This window comes from Pristiophorus japonicus, chromosome 4 (assembly GCF_044704955.1).
Source record: "Pristiophorus japonicus isolate sPriJap1 chromosome 4, sPriJap1.hap1, whole genome shotgun sequence".
Classification (NCBI taxonomy): domain Eukaryota; kingdom Metazoa; phylum Chordata; class Chondrichthyes; family Pristiophoridae; genus Pristiophorus; species Pristiophorus japonicus.
The window spans coordinates 204,223,950-204,243,179 of record NC_091980.1 but is presented as its reverse complement, the minus strand read 5'-3'; the positions used below and the strand labels follow the sequence as shown (position 1 = coordinate 204,243,179).

The following is a 19,230-nucleotide window of genomic DNA, read 5'->3' as shown; positions in this document are numbered from 1 at the left end:
GTTGGGGAAGTCCAGAACCAGAGGTCACAGTCTAAGGATAAGGGGTAAGCCATTTAGGACCGAGATGCGGAGGAACTTCTTCACCCAGAGAGTGGTGAACCTGTGGAATTCTCTACCACAGAAAGTTGTTGAGGCCAATTCACTAAATATATTCAAAAAGGAGTTAGATGAGGTCCTTACTACTAGGGGGATCAAGGGGTATGGCGAGAAAGCAGGAATGGGGTACTGAAGTTGAATGTTCAGCCATGAACTCATTGAATGGCGGTGCAGGCTAGAAGGGCCGAATGGCCTACTCCTGCACCTATTTTCTATGTTTCTATGTTTCCCCTTTTGTACCCGAAGGCCCAGGTTAGGAGTGTCTCCCACCTAGTGGTCATTGTTCTCACAGTGTACAATTTAGGTCAGATTATACATGAGTTACAATGCTGGTTGAATACATGACAAATAGAATGCTCTATCTAGAACCTGGGAATCCCCTTAGTCTGCGGGAGAACATGGGATTTGCCCCATGCCCAAAATTACTCTACCATAAGTCTTGTAATTAGCTCCATGTTTATCTGAGGGGAAACAGTGCGATCGGCATGATACCACATCCGCACGACCCCCTTCTCAATTGAGATGAATGTTCAAACTTGCTGAGCGAGTTTTGAATGCACGACCAGGTCGGACGTTTGGGGAAAGTCGACAAATGCCTTTAAAATAAACAAAACTGCTGGATTTCTTTTATTTTTAACAGCAGCAGCAACAGCGTGACGCTTTAAAAAAAGAGTTGATGTTGCGTCTTGAAGCGGTGGCTGGAATGCCTGGAGAATCGGTGCGCCGTCCCGCGTGCTTTGATTGACAGGGCGGGTCAGCCGCGGGGACCAATGAGCGACGCCGAGAGGAGCGCGCGCGGGCTGTGCCTGGGGCCCCGCGAGTGGGGGCGCGTGCGTGGTGCGAGAGACACACAGAGAGCCTGGTGTGTGCGAGCGCCAGAGCAGCTGCTCCAAGCCCAGCAAGTGACAGTGCAGCCCGTACCGTCCCGTCCATGGATATCAGCTTCTAGCCGTACTCGCTCCGTGATTAAGTTTCTTTTTTAATTATATTTGCACACCTGCAGTGCAAAAACAAAAACTCACCCCCTCCATCATCATCATCATCATCCAGGCTGGTATGTTGTGAAATCTTTGTACCTTGTGTGGGAGACCTGGGGTAAAGAGGGAGTGAACTAGACAGTTGCACTTCAGTTTAATCATTTACAGTTGACAAAAGTAAAACGAGCACACGGATAAGCTTAGTCCTGTTTATATTTTAAAGGGCTCAGTTAAGTAAGAAAGGCGAAATCCTGTGCAATCTTTGTGTCTTTAAAACAGTTGCCCTGGTGTTTCTGGAAGTGTTTCCAACAGCCGGAGTGGAAAGCGTTCTGCCGGGTAGGCAAATCTGACATTTCTCGGTGATTTTTGCAGTATTTGGTCAAACATAGCATCCGAGGCTCACGCAAGCCTTCCTGTTTTTTTTAAAGTAGCAACTAATTAGACGTGAGGCTGTAAGACACGTCGTGTTCAGGAGTAGGTCGATTTGTAAGAAACTAGTTGGAAAGACTCGGTTAAGTAAATCTAGTGCTGCAGAAATTAATTTCTAATTGAAGTCCGTCTCTGATACAACGGCGAAGGAAGGAGCCGAGTGCCGTGCTGCTCAGTTGCGGTTTTCCTGATGTTTAGTTTGCTTGCGGTTCGCCGGCGAATGTCTCAGGAAGTGTTGCCATTCGCGTCCACTGCCCGGGGAAGCGGCACGCCGCGGATTCTTCTGCACAGGGCACTGTACACAAAACGCAGCAGCAACTGCAACTATTACAAGTTTCCCCATCAGTTTAATTACGATCTTGGCTCGCACTTCAAACGAAAACCAGTGTGTATATTTTGAACAGCCATCGTCATGAAAATGATCTTTCGAATTGCTCTCTGGAAAATAATACACCCTTTGTCCACCTGTTTACAGAAAATCTGTTTAGAGAGCATTAAATATCACCATACAATCATGTAAATCTTGATCGGTTTCAGTGTGTTCGCATAATATATTTGTGTTATACGTTTACATTATTTATTAAGGAGATGGTGTCAGAATTGTAATACAAATTCACAACATCTTTCCTTCTGCTTTGAGTTTTTTAATTTTTGGTTGCAAGCCAGGAGTCTCACTTGGGGGTAATCAAATTGGAGGAACTGATTTATCCCACAGTGCCATTAATTTGGGGTGCCTCAGCAATCTTGTCATAAGGGGTAGATTTGCAGAATTTTCCCTTCCCTAACTGCCCCGGGGATGCTCGAAGTGCAATTTGTGGAAGTGGATTTGGTGGTGATGCTCCCTGTGGTCAAATAGCTTGCTGACATTCATCACTAAGGCTCATAATTGAAGAGTGGCCACTTAAGTGAGAAACTGGAGGGAACTTGGTGAACTGTAACTCAGCAGGGAGTACTTTCAGGCAAAGGAGCTATGTTTAACAACGTTTGTTGAAGGCTGAAATTAGATGGACAGTAAAAAGGATGTTAAAGTAAATTGATTTTAATAGAGGTTATTGATAGTGGAATGTGCGTGTCTAAATGGCCTAGAAATTACACGACTGGCTGTAATCTGCAGAATTGTTTGAATCAACCTATTTAAACTTTTTTTATTGTAGTATAACACTTTTTAACTTCTACCCTGTACACTCTTGGACAGTCTATATGTAAAACAACATCTTAATTGTTTGTAGTTTCCTATGCAGCATATAAGAAACCTGGTTTTCCTTGCATCGATCACTTTTATTGTGATATTAATTATGTTTTTTAATGAAGGAATGCTTTTTGAGTGTGAAAACTTGATCTTATGCTCGAGATGAGCATTTTATTAAATTATTAATTTGGTGCTAGAATCAAATTGTACAAGTGATTTAGAAAGTAGTTGCTCAGTGACTGCAGTATCTTGTCTGTAAGACAAATAGACACACCAGTAAACTCTGAAGCCTTGTAGTGGTAATACATTCAATACAGTCTTTCAAATTATTGGACTGACTATCCACATCAAGTTGGTTAACTCATCAGCTGCTATGTGCACAAAATTGCACATGTATTTCCAGTGTGGAAAGTGTCTTAAGCATATTGTGCGATAATTTCTTTATCTGTCCGATATTGCCCATCGGGTGGTAAATGTCAGTGATTGGCACCATTGTGTAGTTTGATGCTGGGAATATAATAGTATAAAGGTGGAACATTATTGTGATGCTAGCATTAGTATTGGAACTGTGCTAACTTTTTTTTTAATCCAACATATATGGAATAGTTGTGGGCAAGAATGCAAATCTTTTTTGCTGGAGCTCTTTTTGAGGATGTAACGAGCAGGTGGATGAGGGGGAGCCAGTGGATGTGGTGTATTTGGATTTCCAGAAGGCATTCGATAAGGTGCCACAAGAGGTTACTGCACAAGACAAAGGCTCACTGGGTTGGGGGTAATATATTAGCATGGATAGAGGATTGGCTAACTAACAGAAAATAGAGAGTCGGGATAAATGGATCATTTTATGGTTGTCAAGCAATGACTAGTGGGATGCCGCAGGGATCTGTGCTGGGTCCTCTACTATTTACAATCTATATTAATGACTTGGATGAAGGGACTGAGTGTAATGCAGCCAAGTTTGCTGGAGATACAAAGATGGATGGGAAAGCAAATGGTGAGGAGGACACAAAAATCTGCAAAAGGACATAGACAGGCTAAGTGAGGTAGATTGCAAGGACAGAGGGGTCAAGGGTTGCTTTTTTGATGAGAGGGGTGATGACGGAAGATTTGAGGGAGAGGGGGACATTACCTGAGGAGAGCGAACTGTTAACAATATCAGCTAACGTGGGAGCCAGAAAAGGAAGTTGGGTGCTCAGCAGTTTAGCAAGAATAGGGTTGAGGGTGCAGGAGGTGGGTCTCGTGGACTAGATGAGCTTGGAGAGAGCATGAAGGGAGATTTGCTGACAATACAAAGGTGGCAGGAAAAGCAATGTGTGAGGAGGACACAAAAACTGCAAAAGGACATACACAGGCTAAGTGAGTGGGCAAAAATTTGGCAGGTGGAGTATAATGTGGAAAAATGTGAGGTTATCCGCTTTGGCAGAAATAATAAAAAATCAAATTATAATTTAAATGGAGAAAAATTGCAAATTGCTGCAGTACAGAGAGACCTGGGGGTCCTTGTGCATGAAACACAAAGTTAGTATGCAGGTACAGCAAGTAATCAGGAAGGCAAATGAAATGTTGGCCTTTATTGCAAGGGGGATAGAGTGTGAAAGCCGAGAAGTCCTGCTACAACTGTAACAGAGTATTGGTGAGGCCACACCTGGAGTACTGCGTACACTTTTGGTCTCCGTATTTAAGGAAGGATGTACTTGCATTGGAGGCTGTTCAGAGAAGGTTCACTAGGTTGATTCTGGAGATGAGGGGTTGAATTATGAGGATAGGTTGAGTAGTTTGGGCCTATACACATTGGAGTTCAGAAGAATGAGAGGAGATCTTATTGAAACATATAAGGTAATGAGGGGGCTCGACAAGGTGGATGCAGAGAGGATATTTCCACTCATCAGGGATACTAAAACTAGGGGGCATAGTCTTAGAATAAGGGGCCGCCCATTTAAAACTGAGATGAGGAGAAATTTCTTCTGAGGGTTGTAAATCTATGGAATTCTCTGCCCCAGAAAGCTGTGGAGGCCGGATTATTGAATATATTTAAAGCGGAGATAGACAGATTTTTGAGCGATAAGGGAATAAAGGGTTATGGGGAGCGGGCAGGGAAGTGGAGCTGAGTCTATGATCAGATCAGCCATGATCTTATTGAATGGCGGAGCAAGCTCGAGGGGCCAAATGGCCTACTCCTGCTCCTGTTTCTTATGTTCTATCTTTACGGGCTTGGCATCATCCCTTGAACAAGACCCATGATTTAACCTCTAGTCTAGGGAAGAGATAGTTACAAACAAAAATCTAAATTAATTTGATCTGTAATCTTCACACTGGTTAAAAATCTTTTCTCCCGATTGGATGCAGTGCTCATGATGGTTACCTTTTGTCTGTTTTAATTAAGCAAACTGATACCATCCAAGATGTTATTTTTTTCAATAACACTTTGAGTCACAACCAGGAGTGTGTACAGATGTATATTTGTTTAGTTTACTTCAACAACAGTAATAGAAGAATTAAAAGTCTACAATTTTGCATGTATCTTGAATTATTATTTGATTGCTAACACAACTGTACATAAAATGACTCTGGGAACAGTTTTAACTCTATCATGTTACATGGAGCTTCCTGCTGATTTTCTTCACAATGTAATGCCAGATTAAGCCCTGTTTAACTTGAAGCAGAAAATAAATAGTTTATGTTCAAGACAACGATAACATTTGAAAGACAAGAATGCAAGTGGTTGATATCAAAAGCAAACAACTGTATGAAGATGAGCTTCATGCCTATAACCAAAATATTGTGCCAAGAGTCTTTTATTCAACATTGTATGTTTATTTTAGGTTATACATATTTTGAAAACAGTTGCTTGGGTTTGTTCAGGATTTTTTATCGGGAATTTGTGTCTCTGAATCCTTAAAGTGTTGCACATTTAAAAAATAATAGTTCTTTATGGTTATCTTCCCCTTATTCAAGTTGTTAATTTAACAATTTATGCCACATGAATAATATTTAACAATTGAATCTACAATAGGATAAACTACAATTATTGTCAAATATAACTCCCTCTGCTTTGCTTTATTTCCTTTCTAAATCTTGAAGCAGGCAGCCCCAGTCATGTTTTGGGTAGCTGCACACTTTGCTTGTCGTTCTGTCATCCGTGTATTAACAGTGCCTACATCATCAGGATAATTAATGTACACAAAGGATTAATAAAAATTAAGCTGGGATTCTGTCATCCATATTGCAGAGGAATTAGTCTACTTTATTAAATTTGTTTGGCTTTATTTTTTATATTTATTTGGAATAAAACCAAGTTAACAGCCTGGGCGTGAAGAGTTGGTAACCAGAAGAGTTTTGGAGATATTATCTGTCGCAGGATTTTATAATGCAGTCGAACCTGCCCCAGTGGACTATAAGATATGCCGTCTTTATGATTGGACCATACCAGTCGGGATTGTTTCAAGGTTCTTCTAGTTTCATAGCTAAATGTGGCAGTTCTGTAGTTCTAATAGAAACATAGAAACATAGAAAATAGGTGCAGGAGTAGGCCATTCGGCCCTTCTAGCCTGCACCGCCATTCAATGAGTTCATGGCTGAACATTCAACTTCAGTACCCCATTCCTGCTTTCTCGCCATACCCCTTGATCCCCCTAGCAGTAAGGACCTCATCTAACTCCTTTTTGAATATATTTAGTGAATTGGCCTCAACAACTTTCTGTGGTAGAGAATTCCACAGGTTCACCACTCTCTGGGTGAAGAAGTTCCTCCGCATCTCGGTCCTAAATGGCTTACCCCTTATCCTTAGACTGTGACCCCTGGTTCTGGACTTCCCCAACATTGGGAACATTCTTCCTGCATCTAACCTGTCTAACCCCGTCAGAATTTTATATGTTTCTATGAGGTCCCCTCTCATTCTTCTGAACTCCAGTGAATACAAGCCCAGTTGATCCAGTCTTTCTTGATAGGTCAGTCCCGCCATCCCGGGAATCAGTCTGGTGAACCTTCGCTGCACTCCCTCAATAGCAAGAATGTCCTTCCTCAGGTTAGGAGACCAAAACTGTACACAATACTCCAGGTGTGGCCTCACCAATGCCCTGTACAACTGTAGCAACACCTCCCTGCCCCTGTACTCAAATCCTCTTGCTATGAAGGCCAACATGCCATTTGCTTTCTTAACCGCCTGCTGCACCTGCATGCCAACCTTCAATGACTGATGTACCATGACACCCAGGTCTCTTTGCACCTCCCCTTTTCCTAATCTGTCACCATTCAGATAATAGTCTGTCTCTCTGTTTTTACCACCAAAGTGGATAACCTCACATTTATCCACATTATACTTCATCTGCCATGCATTTGCCCACTCACCTAACCTATCCAAGTCGCTCTGCAGCCTCACAGCATCCTCCTCGCAGCTCACACTGCCACCCAACTTAGTATCATCCGCAAATTTGGAGATACTACATTTAATCCCCTCATCTAAATCATTAATGTACAGTGTAAACAGCTGGAGCCCCAGCACAGAACCTTGCGGTACCCCACTAGTCACTGCCTGCCATTCTGAAAAGTACCCATTTACTCCTACTCTTTGCTTCCTGTCTGACAACCAGTTCTCAATCCATGTCAGTACACTACCCCCAATCCCATGTGCTCTAACTTTGCACATCAATCTCTTGTGTGGGACCTTGTCGAACGCCTTCTGAAAGTCCAAATATACCACATCAACTGGTTCTCCCTTATCCACTCTACTGGAAACATCCTCAAAAAATTCCAGAAGATTTGTCAAGCATGATTTCCCTTTCACAAATCCATGCTGACTTGGACCTATCATGTCACCTCTTTCCAAATGCACTGCTATGACATCCTTAATAATTGATTCCATCATTTTACCCACTACCGATGTCAGGCTGACCGGTCTATAATTCCCTGTTTTCTCTCTCCCTCCTTTTTTAAAAAGTGGGGTTACATTGGCTACCCTCCACTCCATAGGAACTGATCCAGAGTCAATGGAATGTTGGAAAATGACTGTCAACGCATCCACTATTCCCAAGGCCACCTCCTTAAGTACTCTGGGATGCAGTCCATCAGGCCCTGGGGATTTATCGGCCTTCAATCCCATCAATTTCCCCAACACAATTTCCCGGCTAATAAGGATTTCCCTCAGTTCCTCCTCCTTACTAGACCCCCCGACCCCTTTTATAACCGGAAGGTTGTTCGTGTCCTCCTTCGTGAATACCGAACCAAAGTACTTGTTCAATTTGTCCGCCATTTCTTTGTTCCCCGTTATGACTTCCCCTGATTCTGACTGCAGGGGACCTACATTTGTCTTTACTAACCTTTTTCTCTTTACATATCTATAGAAACTTTTGCAATCCGTCTTAATGTTCCCTGCAAGCTTCTTCTCATACTCCATTTTCCCTGCCCTAATCAAACCCTTTGTCCTCCTCTGCTGAGTTCTAAATTTCTCCCAGTCCCCAGGTTCGCTGCTATTTCTGGCCAATTTGTATGCCACTTCCTTGGCTTTAATACTATCCCTGATTTCCCTTGATAGCCACGGTTGAGCCACCTTCCCTTTTTTATTTCTATGCCAGACAGGAATGTACAATTGTTGTAGTTCATCCATGCGGTCTCTAAATGTCTGCCATTGCCCATCCACAGTCAACCCCTTAAGTATCATTCGCCAATCCATCTCAGCCAATTCACGCCTCATACCTTCAAAGTTAACCTTCTTTAAGTTCTGGACCATGGTCTCTGAATTAACTGTTTCATTCTCCATCCTAATGCAGAATTCCACCATATTATGGTCACTCTTCCCCAAGGGGCCTCGCACAACGAGATTGCTAATTAATCCTAATTAATGTTTTTTTGTAACCCAGTGGGCCCATTTAAAATGCCACTGGCTTGTGGTGACTCTAATTTCATTTTTGTCAAAAGTTAAATTCCAATTTTACATTGGATTTTGCAGTTTTGAAGATGGCATTCTTGAATTCTGTCTGTTTTTCCACAAAGATGGAAAGCAGTGTTCTTGCCTGTCATATACTAAGGGATGACCATTCACTGTGATCAAGGCCACTGGCTTATAATTACTGAATAACTCAAAATTCATTTTGTTGTACGAGATACTGGAATTTTTACCGGTCTCTAGTGGTTGTTTTCTGCAGATCTGTCCATTCTGTGAAAACTGATGACCATATTGTCAATGTGATATCTGTCTACTGAATAGAAATTGGAGTACTGTACTTAAAGGAGAAGGCAATCCGACCACTCAGCACCATCATGGATAGGTACCCATCTCTAGAGTTCCATTGAACTTTGTTTTTGAGTATGCTTTAAAGGGATGAGACCCTTAAATATGAATGCTCCAAAGAATGGGGATTTCAATTTGATGGTCTTACTGGAAATGTTTCCTCTCCCTCGCCATGGCCTGTGTAATAATGCATTGTTGCTACTGCATGCAGTTTGTATGTAATGGATGTTATCAGGATTCTGTGAAAGAATTCTGCAAAATGCACCATGTTTCTCTGCTTATGGAAATGAATTGTACTGATAAGTATCTCTTTCTGAGGTTGCTTACTTATAGAATTACCTTGTCTTTTAAACTGCTATTGATGAATGGGTATGAAATATCATCCCACGGGACAACGAGGAAAGCGAGGACTACCTCCTAGTGAAATAAACAGCTTTTTTGACTTTGGATACTGGGTTGGAAGGTGTGAGTCTTTGGCTTAGTTGGCCTCTGAGTCAGAAGGTGAAAGGTTCAAGCCTCACTCCAGACCACCCCGACGAGTGAAACGAGAATATGGTCTCAAAGTACTGGGTTGACATCCAGTGCGGTACTCGTGCCTGGACGGAGTGGCCACTGCCTACTGGTATTATCCAGTCTTTGAGTCAAAAGGGTTGGGTTCGGGTGGGAATATTTTCTTATGGCAAACTGACATTTCGTTTTTTTTCTGCTTTATGAAATAAGTAAATTGATCTAATAGTCTTGCTGTTTAATTTAAAATAATTCTAATTATCTTACGTTTTTTTTTTGGAGGGGGAAGAATTAGATTTGGGAACAGGAAGGATTAACCTTCCATAACGCTTCAAATATTGCTTGTTTTACTTAGTGAATGAAGTCTGTTCTGACTGTTGCACCTGTCTGTTTGTTATTCAAATCCCAGCAGAATCATTGATTAAATGCACAATATGCCTATGGATGAAGTAATCTGTTTCGCATAAGTTATCTTTGATCATCTGAAATGCTTAAGTATGCAACCATGGCTGTTATTCATCTGTTATGGTTCAATTAATACCAGTGATACTGTATATAGAGTTTGCAATAGGGTTATTCTTTGTATTAACGCAAGTATTTGCAGAGTAGTCAAGTCTATTTACATAATGGGGCTTTATTTGCATTCCTGAGCCTAATTTATGAAAATGCATCACCAAACCAGTTCTCAACAATTGGGTATTCTGGCAATCAATGGGGGTGTGAGGGAAATTGCTGCAACGGGAAGTTATCATTCTAGATAGCATAAACAGGTAGTTTTAATTTGTGATTCTTCCAAGCCGCATGAATAGGGAAAGGTACTGAGCCATGCGCGCTTTCGAGAAAAATTAAAACCAAGCCAAAAACTGCTACTGCTGGGCTCCATGCTACTTGAAAGATTGCAGCAAGCAGGAGCAGCACATCCACAGTGTATTTGTCCAGGATCCGCTCCAACACTGTATGCTACTTCTGTTAGTTGCAATCCTTTACCAGTTTCTTTCAAGCGGCTTGGTGTTGTGCATAAATGGGTTCAAGCTTTATTTTTCATTTAAATTATAGGGCAGGAGGAGATTAGAGATAGGGAGGGGTGAGGCCATGGACGGATTTTAAAACTAAGATGAATTTCAAAATCGAGGTATTGCTTAACCGAAAGCCAATGTAGGTCAGCGAGCACAGGGGTGATGGGTGAATGGGACTTGGTGTGAGTTAGGCCATAGGCAGCAGAGTTTTCAATGACCTCAAGTTTATGAAGGGTAGAATGTGGGAGTGCGTTGGAATAGTCAAGTCTAGAGGTAACAAAGGCATGGATGAGGATTTCAGCAGCTGATGAGCTAAGACGGGGCATAGTCCGGCGGTGTTAAGGAGGTGGAAATAGGCGCTTTTGGTAGTACGAATATGTGGTTGTAAGATCATCTCTGGGTCAAAGTTGACACCAAGGTTACAAACAATCCGATTCAGCCTCCGACAGTTGCCAGGGAGAGGATTAGAGTCAGTGGCTAGGGATCAGAATGTGTGGCGGGGACCAAAGTCAATGGCTTCAGTCTTCCCAATATTTAGTTGGAAGAAATTTCTGCTTCTCCTTTGCTGGATGTCTGACACTAGAGACAGTGGCAGGGTCAAGAGAAGTGGTGCTGAGGTAGAGCTGGGTGTCGTCAGCGTACATGTGGAAACTGACGCTGTGTTTTTGGATGATGTCGGCGAGGGACAGCATGTCGATGAGAAATCGGAGTGGGCTAAGGATAGATCATTGGGGGACACCAGAGATAAAGGTAAGGGTGCGGGAAGAGAAGCCATTGCAAGTAATTCTCTGGCTACGACTGGGTCGATAAGAATAGAACCAACCGAGTGCAGTACCACATAGCTGGATGACCGTGGAGAGGCGTTTGAGGAGGGTGGTGTGGTCAACTGTGTCAAAGGCTGCAGGCAGGTAGAGAACGATGAGGCGGGATGATTTATATTGTGTTCCTAACACAGATGAGGCTGCATACAGGGAGGTTAAAGTAACAGTGACCTCAGTCTTTAATAAGACACTCCAGAGTAAGGAACAGGCCTTGGGGGCCGGCTTATATACAGTGCTCCCAAGGGATGCTGGGATCCCTTGGGACTTCAGGGGATGAGCTCCCTGGTGGCGGAACATGGGAGTGCATGCTTTACAGATGCACAACAGTTTACCTTTATCATGGTCACTGAGGATGTCATTTGTGACTTTGAGAGCCGTTTCAGCACTATGGCAGGTGCGGGAACATGATTGTAGGGATGCAAATATGGAGTTTTGGGAAAGATGGGCATTGATTTGGGAGGCGACAACATGTTAAAGGACTTTGAAAAGGAAAGGAATGTTGGGGATCAGGAGTTAGATTGCAAGGCCGGAGGGGGTGATGACTGAAGATTTGAGGGAGAGGGCGACATTACCTGAGGAGAGCGAACTGTTAACAATATCAGCTAACATGGGAACCAGAAAAGGAAGTTGGGTGCTCAGCAGTTCAGCAAGAATAGGGTCGAGGGTGCAGGAGGTGGGTCTCGTGGACTAGATGAGCTTGGAGAGAGTATGAAGGAAGATTTGCTGATGATATAAAGATGGGAGGAAAAGCAATGTGTGAGGAGGACACAAAAAACCTGCAAAAGACATAGACAGTGAGTGGGCAAAAATTTGGCAGATGGGGTATAATGTGGAAAGTGTGAGGTTATGCACTTTGGCAGAAAAAATCAAGGAGCAAGTTATAATTTAAATGGAGGCAAGTTGCAAAGTACTGCAGTACAGTGGGACCTGGGGGCCCTGGTGCATGAAACACAAAAGATTAGTATGCAAGTACAGCAAGTGATCAGGAAGGCCAATGGAATCTGGGCCTTTATTGCAAAGGGGATGGAGTATAAAAGCAGGGAAGTCTTGCTACAGTTATACAGGGTATTGGTGAGGCCACACCTGGAGTACTGCATACAGTTTTGGTTTCCATATTTAAGAAAGGATATACTTGCTTTGGAGACAATTCAGAGAAGGTTCATTAGATTGATTCCGGAGATGATGGGGGTTGACGTGAGGAAAGGTTGAGTAGGTTGGGCCTCTACACATTAGAATTCAGAAGAATGAGAGGTGATCTTATCGAAACGTATAAGATTATGAGGGGGCTTGACAAGGTGGATGCAGAGAGGATATTTCCGCTGATAGGGGAGACTAGAACCAGAGGACATGATCTTAGAATAAGGGGCCGCCCATTTAAAACTGAGATGAGGAGAAATTTCTTTTGAGGGTTGTGAATCTGTAGAATTCGCTGCCTCAGAGAACTGTGGAAGCTGGGACATTGAATAAATTTAAGACAGAAATAGACAGTTTCTTAAACGATAAGGGGCTATGGGGAGCGGGCAGGGAAGTGGAGCTGAGTCCATGATCAGATCAGCCATGATCTTATTGAATGGCAGAGCAGGCTCGAGAGGCCGCATGTCCTACTCCTGTTCCTATTTCTTATGTTCTTGTGTTCTTATAATCTTAGACTAAGGGGCCGCCCATTTAAAACTGAGGTGAGGAGGAATTTCTTCTGAGGGTTGTGAATCTGTAGAATTCGCTGCCTCAGAGAGCTGTGGAAGCTGGGTCATTGAATAAATTTAAGACAGAGATAGACAGTTTCTTAACCGGTAAGGGAATAAGGAGTTATGGGGAACGGGCAGGGAAGTGGACCTGAGTCCATACTTGGATCAGCCATGATCATATCAAATGGCGGAGCAGGTTCGAGCGGCCATATGGCTTATTCCTGCTCCTATTTCTTATGTTCTAGGAGAGAAACTAGGGAAAGGTGTGAGTTCAAGGCTAGCGCATGGAGGAGCTTTGGAGGAAGTTTTGCCCGGTGAACTAAAGAAAAAGAGAGGCGGCAGAAGCAGCTAATTGGATGGTCTCAATCATCGTGACAAAGATGTCCATTAGCTCCTCGCATTTGTTGAAGGTGAGGGTGGAGGTGACTAAGGATAGGGGTTTAAGAAGACAGTTTGCAAGAGAGAAAAGAAGCTAAGGGTTATCTTTGCATTCTTGGATCCAGGATAAACGAGTATCTGGTTAGATCAGTAGTCACTTATTTAACAAAATTTGATTGACCTCACTTACCACCTCATCCAGTTGTTAGTTACTTCAAATGAAAAAAAGGTTTGGAAGATCATTTGACAATTGACATGGTGTGTTCTTTCACAGAACTGAGCCGTATGTTGTTGGGATTGTTTTTGTATGGGTTTGATTCTTTAGATTTTGTATGCTGGAGAGTGTAGTGTACAGCTCAGAGGAGTCGGGTGAAGAGGGGAAAAGGGAGCAGTTTTAATCAAGAGGCTGACTGTTGATGATGGTAGAGCACAATTACACATCTGGTTCTGAAAAGTCTAACTTGAAACAGATTTCTTCGAGCTTTGCATGGTCAAACCCATCTCCTTAAAAATGACCGTGTATAGTGTAATTGTTTTTTTTCCTATTACAATATCTGTGGGTCTTGTCATGAGTCTGAATCCAGTATCACTTTGTCTTGGTGTTTTCAAAATCAGAACAAAATGCAAATACTTCAACTAGCACTGCTATTCAATGAAGACTATGTTTTTAAAAAAAAAAGTTAAAGTGCCTCAATTGGTTAAATAGAAAAGTTTAAGAATGAAACCAGGAAGGCCTCTCTGTCTGTGCTGAATTAGATTATCTCAATCAAGCAGAAGTAGCAACTGGTAAATGTTTGGATTGCTTGACCGTTTACGCTTTTTATTTTGGCTTCTCCCTTTCAGACTATTCTTGGAGGTGAGCCCTATAATCCCTTTTATCTTCAAGTGTTTGAATTTCCCCCAATATCAAAATAAAATATTACAGCTCAACCTGGATAATGAATAGAGAAGAAAAAAAGAAAGAACTTGCATTTATTTAATGCCTGTCAAGACCTCAGGACGCCCAAAGCAGTTTACAGCCAATAAAGCAATTTTGAAGTGTAATCATTGTTGTAAAGTAGGAAACGCAGCAGTCAAATTGCGCACATCAAGGTTCCACAATCCACGATGATTAATTTGCTGCATATCTGAGCCCTTCCAGTGAATTTGTTTTCCTAGATTCGACCTAGCAGTTCCATTGCTTTTGATTTTGAATGGATTGTATTTTCCTCATTTACTTGTCCGTTGGTGACATAATATATTGGCATTGGGTCAGTTTTCCTAAATATATGCTGATAACACTAAGTTCCACCTCTTCACCACTTCCCTCAATTCCATTAGTACCTCTGTACTGTGCTGCTTTCTCCAATTGAACATTGGGAAGGAACTTCAAAGCTATCTTATTTGGCTCCGCCAAACATTCTGTAGCCATGCCATCTCCCTCCGTTACTTCTTACTCATTGAGCGCCAGATGCTGTGCAAGCACAGTTTCCTGGTCACTCCAGTGATCAGCTTCAAACCTCTAATTTTTGCCATCTCCAAGACCATTTACTTCAACCTCTGCAACATCACCAGTGTCCATTCCTACTCCATCCCTGCCCTGGCATAACTATGCATTTGTCACTTCCTGACTAACTTCTCACCTGCTTCTCGCTAACCTCCCAAGCTCTGCCTCTACAAATTCTAATTCATTCAAAATTCTGTCACCCACATGCTGCCCCACCCTTGCCCATCATTCCAATCTTTTCTCACCACCTTTAGCTTCTTATCTCCCAGGGAATTGACTTCAGCATCCTCCAACATCCATGAAAATCTGATCAATGACATCTTCCAGCCTCCTGCTCAGTCTCGAGCCCTTTGGCGCACTAGGTTTGGCTAAATGTGGACCTCCACCATGTCCCATTTTTAATATGGTTCTTGCTAATTGGGTCATGTATAAAAGTTAGGGGAGAGTCCCATTATGCCCAGTCGTGTCCCCCTGTTGCTCGTACTCAATAGTTAGCAGGCCTCAATGAAGAGAGATGACCAATTGCATTCAGCACCTAAGTGATGTTAAAACCAGGTGTAATTATCTCACTTTTGTGAACGATTTGGAATGTATAAGCCCCCCTTATCTGGGTGCAGACCCTCTCAAGGCCTTGTGTGTGTCAGACATGTCCTGTTGTTTCTTAATTCTGACTGCCTCAGCAGTTTTTGACCACCCTTGTATTGGTTCAGTCCCGTGGAATTTGCTTCCTTTCTTCCTTGTCAGTTGTTTTTGTAAACCCGAGGCCTGCTAGAAACTCCTCGCAGCTTCTCCAGTGATTTCTGTATATTGTTGTCTTCGCAATTTAAACTCTCAAAATCCAGAAGGGTTATGAACTTCTTCCCTTCTGACCAGTTGGGCCGAACGACCTGTTTCTGTGCTCTTAATTCTATGTAATACAAATTCTACCTCTCCAGTCCGGGACTCTTTGGTCCGGCAACATCCCTAGTCTGGCATCATTCCTGGTGGGGAGGTCGTGACCTGTGCTATGTCCTGGGGTTGGCTGCTTCTCTTCTCCACCCTGCCTCCAGTGTTCCCTTCGAGGTTGGGTCAGCGCGGAGAAGGAGCGAGGAATGTGGCGGTTGACTGAGGCGCCGAAGATGGGCCTGAGAAATGCTGTGCAGAACGTGGCTGGGTCATTGTCAGAAGTACCTGGTAAGTCTAGGGTACTTCTGACAACGCTAGGGTCACGTGACCCCCCGTGGTCTGGAAAATCCTCTGGTCTGGCCCAGTCAGGTCCCAAGGGTGCCGGGCTGGAGAGGTACATCATCATCATCATAGGCAGTTCCTCGAAATCGAGGATGACTTGCTTCCACTCTCAAAATGAGTTCTTAGGTGACTGAACAGTCCAATATGAGAACCACAGTCCCTGTCACAGGTGGGACAGACAGTCGTTGAGGGAAAGGGTGGATGGGACTGGTTTGCCGCACGCTTCTTCCACTGCCTGCGCTTGGTTTCTGCATGCTTTTGGCGATGAGACTCGAGGTGCTCAGCGCCCTCCCGGATGCACTTCCTCCACTTAGGGCAGTCTTTGGCCAGGGACTCCCAGGTGTCGGTGGGGATGTTGCATTTTATCAAGGAGGCTTTGAGGGTGTCCCTGAAACATTTCCTCTGCCCACCTTGGGCTCGCTTGTCGTGCAGGAGTTCCGAGTAGAGCGCTTGTATTGGAAGTTTGTTCGCATGCCTGACACAAATGTGGTACAACTGTATAAGTGATGGTGGTTGTTGTATGTGTCCTATGCTTTACAAGTTCAACTCCAGTCAGCTGCAATATATTTCATTCCCTGAGCACGTATGGCAGTCAGTGATGATTCATATTGTATATTGTGGTAAGATGGCATACAGCATGCTTTGATAAAATCTCTTCTCATCTAATTTGAAATAACAGGAGACATTAAGGAGATTGGCGATCTATATACATGTTAAACCTGGAGATAGGAGTAAAGAAATTAGCCTTACTGAAAAAATGTGGTGTGGGAAGATGAAAACTTAAACGCACTGTTAGATCCTTAAATCAGAAATTAATGCCCTGATTTTAGCTCCTGTGTCCCATATTTGTAAGTCTTGGTTTTAAGGTGTAAAAAGTAGAGGAAAAAACTGGCCTAATCTCAGATAGTATTAGCATGCTTTGACCGAGGCCGTTCCAAATTCCGGGTATTTCAGGATTTTGGAAGGTCTGCCTGGACCGAGGTAGGTGGGGTCGGGCAGCTGGGGAAGGGGAGGAAGCGAGGGCCGGGGCGAAGTCGGGCCGCCGAGGGGTGGGTCGAGGTCGGGCTGCCAAGGTAGGGGAGTCCAAATTTCTAAACTTTTCCGGTTTCCGGATGACCCTGCCACGGATCGGCCTGGTGTCCGGATTCTGTAACATTCCAAATTTTGGAACTCCGGATTTCGTACGCTCAACCTGTACTTAAATAGTGTCACCTTGTTCCACAGTATCGAGGCTGCTCCAGTTTTGTGTTGTATTGATAGTTTCGTTTCACACTGTGCTGTTTGCATATCCCTCATCTATTGGGCATTCAATGCATGGAACAGACTGAACACTGCTTTGAACATCTTTTGTTTTAAACCTGTTCAGTGAACAAGACAGCAATAAATCCAATCAACCAGCATGGGTGTACTCGGTTACTGTAAACATCCTTGATTTGATAAGGTCATTCATATCCTGTTCGAGACAGCTGGCAGCGATTCAACAAGAAAACAAACACTGAAATTCATACTGTATCTTTTGAATTTACGTTAGTTATTTACTGGGTAAGTTGAGAATCCAAAGCAGCTTTGCTCATTCAGCGTGAGTGCTAAATCCCTTATACGTTTGTGGAACACGAAGAATGGGGTTTAGATGCAAGTTTCTGTATTCATTATGTGCCCACACTTAGATTAAGGCAATTGTTTTATTGGGCCCGGGATCATCATCATAGGCAGTCCCTCGAATCGAGGATGGCTTGCTTCCATGTCAAAAAGTTCACAGGTGTTTCAATGAAGGACCTAAAATTCCAGGTCCCGAACTAAGTCTTGAAGGGTGGAAGATGCCTGCATCGATTTTTTTTTTTAAACATGTGGTGACAGTTGCACACCAGCCACCACACGGGCTTGACAGAGCTAGGTCTTGATCCAGTAACAAGGATTAACCAAGACGGCCCGAGATAATGCATGCTGGGTTCCATTCAGACATGTGTAAAATGCCAACTTTATTTGCAAAAGAACGGAGAGATCCTATTGATGGGGAAAGCATTATAGTGCGTCCCACTTTACCTGCAAATTATTTCTGTTTGAATAAGTTGCTAGCTTTGCATTGTTAGGAGACACTTACAATAGTGTGTACCTCATTACTATGATAAAATGTTTAGATTTGAAAGGCTATGTTGTGAGGGTGGATGTAGTTGTTGTGTAACAAGTGCCTTGTTTAAGTACTTTGTGTGAGATTGCAGTCTGTCTACAGTGGATATTGGTTTGCTATGTGAGCTTGTGATGTTTATCCTATAGACCAAAGGTATCTTTTAAGCGGTGGCAAGGCAACATGTACTGTATGACTGACTTGTCAACAAAGACCATGAAAATCTTGTTATTTTGACTCTGGTAATCACGTAGACATTTAGGAATCCAAACTACAAGAATGATAAATAACATTGGAGTGTTATTTTCATAACACTTAGGCAATTGATTCTCGTGGTCAGTTTATTGAAGTTCATAGAATCATAGAATGGTTACAGCACGGAAGAAGACCATTCGGCCCGTCGAGCCTGTGCCAACTCTCTTCAAGAGCACTTTTGCTCGGCCCTTGTAGCCCTCCAAATTCTGTTCCTTCTGGTACTTATCTAACTCCCTTTTGAAAGCCATGATTGAGTCTGCCTCCACCACCCTTTCAGGCAGTGCATTCCAGATCCCAACCATTCGCTGTGGCAAAAAGTGTTTTTTAATGTCGCCTTTGGTTCTTTTGCCAATCACCTTAAATCTCTGTCCTCTGATTCTCAACCCTTCTGCCAATGGGAACAGTTTCTCTCTATCTACTGTGTCCTCATGATTTTGAACACCTCTATCAAATCTCCTCTCGATATTCTCTGCCCTAAGGAGAACAACCCCAGCTTATCCAGTATATCCATATAACTGAATCCCCTCATCCCAGGAATCATTCTTGTAAATCTTTTCTGCACCCTCTCTAAGGCCTTCACATCCCTCCTAAAGTGCAGTGCCCAGAATTGGACACTACTCCAGTTGAAGCCAAACCAGTGTTTTATACAGGTTCATCATCATTTCCATGCTTTTGAACTCTCCATCATCATCATAGGCAGTCCCTCGGAATCGAGGAAGACTTGCGTCCACTCTAAAGATGAGTCCTTGGGTGGCTGAACAGTCCAATATGAGTACCACAGTCCCTGTCACAGGTGGGACAGATAGTTGTTGA

At 43.2% G+C, this 19,230-nt stretch overlaps 1 protein-coding gene across 2 annotated transcripts in view; it reads left to right on the top strand.

The window, feature by feature from the left end:
* Positions 1–952: 952 nt before the first annotated feature.
* stxbp6 (syntaxin binding protein 6 (amisyn)) overlaps positions 953–19,230 on the top strand; it is a 362,415-nt gene continuing 344,137 nt past the window's right edge. The window contains exons 1-2 of one of the 2 annotated variants that reach the window (XM_070877443.1): positions 953–1,150; positions 1,353–1,409. The gene's annotated coding sequence lies outside the window, so the exon portion shown is untranslated. The remainder of the gene's footprint in view (positions 1,151–1,352; positions 1,410–19,230) is intronic. The other variant, XM_070877442.1, reaches the window with a different exon arrangement.